Source organism: Cuculus canorus, chromosome 21, assembly GCF_017976375.1.
Source record: "Cuculus canorus isolate bCucCan1 chromosome 21, bCucCan1.pri, whole genome shotgun sequence".
Lineage (NCBI taxonomy): Eukaryota > Metazoa > Chordata > Aves > Cuculiformes > Cuculidae > Cuculus > Cuculus canorus.
The window spans coordinates 1,869,333-1,875,565 of NC_071421.1; positions in this window are offsets into that span (position 1 = coordinate 1,869,333).

The window sequence follows — 6,233 nt, forward strand, 5'->3', positions numbered from 1 at the left end:
CTCCAGGGAGACCTTAGAGCAGCTTCCAGTGCTGAAAGGGGCTGCAGGAAAGCTGGGGAGGGGCTCCTGAGCAGGAAGGGCAGGGATGGGATGAGGGGAAACGGGTTTGGGCTGAAAGAAAGGAAACTGAGATGAACCATTAGGAAGAAAAGTCTTCCTGTGCGGGTGGGGAGGCCCTGGCCCAGGCTGCCCAGAGCAGTGGTGGCTGCCCCATCCCTGGAGGGGTTCCAGGCCAGGTTGGATGGGGCTTGGAGCCCCTGATCCAGTGGGAGGTGTCCCTGCTCATGGCAGGGGGGTGGGAAACGCAAGATCTTTAAGGTCCCCTCCAACCCAACCCAATCTACGATGCTATGATTCTAAAAGCCGCCAGAGGAGTCACAGACATTTCCCTTGCTGCTCCGTGCCAAGCGTGGCACAATCTTTTTCCTCGTTTCCCATTTTTCTAAGCAGAGCAAGTGCTTGGACACAGCGCTGCACAAAGGGTTTGTTCTGCCCCGGGTTCTGATTTCCCACAGGACAGCTGTTAGCACACAGCCTCTTATTCCTAAACGAGAAAACTTTTTCCCAGTGAACTGTTCAGCTGCCACACGTTTCCCACTGGTACAGATCCACATTTGCTATTAATCACCATTAATTAAATTATCTGCTGTGGATTTGTACTACTCTAGTGTCAACAAGGACGCATATACAGTATCTTACTGGACAAACATTCACATCCCTCATATAATTTGAACAGGAAACACAGGGATATAGAAATACCCGATGACCTACATGTCTCCCCATCTTCTTCCCAAATAAGCCCTGTTTCCATACGTCAGACCCATATCATTCCCATTCGCTTGGCAACATGACTCCATTATTTTGTTTTCAGAAGAGTGAGAGCAGCACTGGTGTTTTTGCTGAAGAGCGGAGTGTTCTGGCTCGTTTTCTTTCTCAGCACTAGATGGCATCCAAATGTTGCAGTGGGTCTGAGCTACAGACAAAGATCTGGAGAAGGAGCCTTTGGATGGAGAACTCAATCAATCGGGTCTGACACCCTGGATCAGTCCCATCTCTGTGGCTGTGCCTGGAATGCTGTGCTGAGGTCTGTAGTGAACCGAAGGGTCTGTAGTGAACAGAAGGCAGATACAGATGAGGCTTGGGAGCACCAGGGAATGTAGATCTGCACCTCAGGCTCTGCCTTCAGAGAAGTGCCACTGCCCACCATCCTTCTTCTTCTGAAGGATGAAGGATGCGTCATTGGCCTCGTAACCAGACCGAGACTCTTAGTGCTCATCGCTTGCATGTTCTCCAGAGCCTTCCTTGTCTTGCTCTCTTCTGCATGGCAGGAGCGGGGGAAAAGGAGCAAAAGAAACACAGGAGACAAGATCAGGACGTTGAAGAAACCACTCATTCCCCAGCGAGGCTTCAGCTTGCGGGGCAGAGCTCTCCGGCCCAGGAAGCGGTGCTTTCTCTCTCCTCAGTGCTTCCTAAAAATATTGTCTGCCCTCCCATTAATACTATTTTCCCTCTGTGCTTTCTGAGAAATCCTTTCCCCACTATCACCTCAGCGCTTCCTGAGAACAGTTTTTCCTTTCTCCCTCCAACGTACTTCCCTCCAACATCTTTCACCTTTCCTTTCAGTGCTTTCCAGCCAATTCCTCTCTCCCCATGTGTCCTGCACAAAGTTTTTTCCCTCCAGCATTTTCCACACAGTCTTTCCTCACTACGCCCTTGACATTTCCCTGCAAAAAGTTTTCTCCCTCATACATCCAGCACTGCCTGATAAATAATTCCCCTCTCCAACCCCTCGGTGCTTCCAGCGGAGCCTTCTCCCATCTCTCAGCCCCTGCTCACACAACCCACTCTCCTCTCAGCACCTTGCACAGAAGCCTCGGCCGCTGCCTCTTGATAAACCCTCTCATTTCTCTTCCATTTCCCACTAAAAAAAACCCCTCTCTTCTCACTATTCCCTCCGTTTTCTCTTTGCACCTCAGGTCCCGCCCCAGCGTGAGGAGATGAAGCCCCTCACACCCGGCGTTTCCCACCCAAAGGTGTCTCCTTTCTTTCCTCAACCCTTCCCAAGAAAAGCTGTTCTTTTGGAACACCCTGGCAAAGTAGAGCAGCAGTTTGCAGGCTTTGTAAGACCATAACTCCAGGTCTCCATGGAAGCAAAACACCAGCTTTCACTTCCACCTCCAAATAAAGCCAAGCAGCCTTTCCTTTTACGTACCACGAAGAAAAAAAAAGATCATAATGGAATTAAGAGGGATTCTTTGCCTGAGGCACAGACGCCTTCCTCCAGGAAAATCAAAGTTGGGGTCAGGCTGAGCTTGACTGCCTTATATTTAAGCAGTTGTTTTCCTCACATTTAGCTCATTAATGAGCGTATCACTCTCCATTTTGACGCCTGCAGAAATGGATCTGGCTTGGTATTTGAGCTGGAAATCACCACATAAATGCAGGCTCATATACCACTTAAGAGTGTTCCAGGTGGATTTTTAATAGCCAGGTACTTGTACAGCACTACAGAGAATGTGTAGTTCCTTAGCAGCTATTTCCACTCTTTCCCAATGCATTAGGTGTGTAACAGCCAGCTTCTTGGCCGTTATAAATCAGCATACCGACACCTCTTTATTGCTGCCCAGACAGCCCAGGATTGATTACAGCTCTACAAGGTACTCTACATGGTTTGGGAATTGCTGCACATAGTGGAGAAAGCCTTAACTGTGCAGTGGGAGTCAAATATCAAGCCTAGGTATAGGTAATTTTCCCCAAAAGAAAGGTCTACACTCACGATGGAGGGAAAAAAACTACAGTTATCAATGGGTTGGCAGATCTTCTGCTTAATGTCACGGAAGATGAAACAGGGAACGCTCTCTCAGACGCCAAGATGCATCCAATTAAAACTTAATCTGCCAAAAATCAATGCGAAACTACATGCTGTTTCCCACATCCCATTTATAATGCATGGGAAGGGAAAAGCCTGATAAAAATAACCCTTTAGAGAATTACAGAATTTGCTCCATCAGGACTTACATTCTTGTTCAACGTCTTTTGCTGCTGCTTTTTGCCTCTCCTCTGCCCGGTGTACGGTTCCACTCCCCAGACAGATGGATGGAGATGTGAGATGACTATGAATAACCTCCCAGGTGTTGTTCTAGCAGGTAGCTGTGTCCTATCAGTACCTGCAGAAGTGTCTTACTGAAGACAGTCACAAACAAAACTGTAAATTAAAGTTGGTGCTCGGTTCCCTCAGGCTTACCTCAGTGTTACCGCACTGACCAAAATGAAGTAGCCTGAATTGGTGAAGTAGCCTGAATTTTGGCTGCACAAAATGAAATAGCCCGAATTGGTAAATAAAGATGGATTTAGGAACTAAAGGCAGCTGATTCAAAGGTCAAATAAGGATCATTCATATTCAAAACCAAAGTCATCTGGCTACCGTAATGAATGGTCTCGACTCAGTCAAAGTTCCTACATAAATCTGGGTTCCCAAATCTGAAAGACTGAGCTTTCCACCGCTTTTCCCTCTGCTGCTGTGCATGTACGTCACGAGCTCCTCATTCCAGGTGCTGTGACCTCCTGCTTGACAAGAGTGTTTTAGGCTGTACAAGATGGTATCTCCAGCCTAGTTTTTGGTTTTTCGTTTTTTTTTTATAGTGATGGGCAGCCTCAGGATGGAGTTCAGGCACAGAACAGGTTGCCTGGAGAGGCTCTGTGACCTTTATCGCCACGGTTTTTCAAGGCAACACCGGATGCAGCCCCAAGTAACCCGGTGTGATCCCACAGCTGATCCTGCTTGGAAGAGGAGGCTGCACTAGGTGACCTCCAGCAGCACTTTCGAACCTGAATGACCCCGTGATCCTATAGTCTTAACTTCTATTAAACAAAAATCAATTATTCAGAGAACAAATCTCTTTTCCTTTTCCCACGAATGTCATTATTTTACAGCAGAATATCACTATGACCGGTCTTAGATTTGCTCGCTTTGAGACAAACAAGATCTTGAACCATTAAATATTTGTGATGCTTTAATTGCTTTTCACTATTCTCTTAGTTTATTAAGGTCAACGCCAAGGTGGTACAAGGCTCATTATTTATACATTTGATTTTCACATCTGGCAATTCACAACAAGGTGAAGAACGAAATGGTAACGCTGGTGGACAGAAGCTGACAGAGATATACAAAATCAGTGCCACTCTAATACTCCTGTGCAGATCGGGCCATGGGACAGTCTGACTAGAAACCTTTAAAAGAGCTTTGACCCGAATTTAACCTGTGTTTAAATTCACTGAATTAAACCACCAGATATAATTTGTCTTACTGTTCTTACAAACTGATCGCCTTTTCTTTGAGCAGTCAATCTCCTTAGGCAGAAAGAAAGAAAAATGATGCCATCGTCCTCCGATATCAATGCATGACACCATCTTTCTCTTACCGCAGCGCTAAATATTGCCGAGATGCTTAAATCAAGTACATTAGTAAAGAGAGAACACTGTTAAACGTAAGCTGAATGTGAGAAAGAAAACGAAGTGAGAACAACAAACGAATCAAAGGGATGAAATCTAGACCTTCAGTTTCTTAGCCACTCCCGAGTTATTGAAGGGATTAAGATTAGTACAAATGCTGCATTTTATTAAGGATTCCGTATACTTTCTATATTTACCCCCTACTAGCAAGTTTATACTTCACAAATTACTTTGACAAAGAAAAGCATAGGGGTGATTCACCAGCAATAAACATTTACACAAAGAGATCACACGGAGGAACGAAGTATTTGAGCAGCAACACCCCTTTACAGAAGAGCCGCACTCCTACTTTTGCTTTAGGTGCTCAGTTTAAGTGAGATAAAGTCATTTTATCATCTAAGATTCTACGATTTTCTGTTACAGCGGTCAACTACATACAAACGACACTAAATGAAAACCACCTCGCTAAATAAATACCTCTGAGGCGATGCCTCTATTTTGTGTAGATATTAAAGTTCAAGTAATGATCAGCCTTCAGGAAAAAAAAACCCAAACAACTGAACAAACAAAGCAACAACCACCAGTTTGAGACAAAAACACAACGGCAGAGTTGTCTATAAAGACTACAGGAACAGATACACCGGTATAAATGGGACGGATTCTCAGCACTAAGGCACGATAGAATTAATACTAAAATATGGCTAAAACCTGACTACAGCATCGAGTGAGCAGTTAACGAGGAGTGTTCCTACACTCAAAACACCCGGCTATAACATTGGTGAGTTCTGTGGTTACGACATTAGTGAGTTCTGTGGGTTTAACCTTAGCGGAGCTGCACACAGCATTCCTAAAAGATGGGATTTCAGAGGGCAGTGATGGTGCTCATTTATATCGTACTTACTCTATAACTAAGGATCGGTTCATAGTCACACAATAAAATGGGATTTCACACTATATTTGTCCCTTTAGCACTGCTTTTTATGGAAGACACCCAGGCGGCAGTTCTAAAGGGAGGAAAGCGGGTTTAGGAGGTTGATGGCCACTCGAGCCCACCAGAACCTCCCGTTGTTTCAGACAGTGGCCAGCCTGGCTCCCATAATCCGTGAACAGCCTAAGGAATGATACAAAACCCACTTCAATCAGGGAGATTTAGGTGGGCTTTGGATCAAACACATGCTTAGCAGCGTGTTTTGTGGTTCCGCTGGCCTGTTCCCCCACGGATATCAAAAAACATTCCCCCCTCAGGTAAAAAAAAAACCAAGCAAACATCCAGAGCAATGGGATTTAGGGATAGGTTTAAAATATAGGGGCTGTGGAGTCTTCTCAAATGGGCCCTTCGTAAGATCGGCCGCTTGCTTTGGAAAAGAGATGTTTTTCTGGCACTTGTGGACTTTGCCATGATTTAATCCACTGGGATGCCACAAGTTCAGTAACCACGCATGGCTCGGGCAGAAAAGCCACCCTAGGAGTAAGAAGAGCTCCAAATACTGAGGAAAACCCAAATCCTGGCAGTCTGGGAAAGGCAAACCCAAGACATCCAACACCTCAAAGGTGGGGGTGGGCAATCCCACTGCAGGAACAGTTTGGAAAACCTCTCCCCCTGCCCTGGAGGAGCTGGGAAGCCAGTGGCGGGGGCAGTGTGGCAGAGGATCATAGAATCATACAATGGGTTGGGTTGGAAAGGACCTCAAAGCCCATCCAGTCCCACCCCTGCCATGGGCAGGGACACTTCCCACTGGATCAGAGGCTCCAAGGCCCATCCAACCTGGCCTGGAACCCCT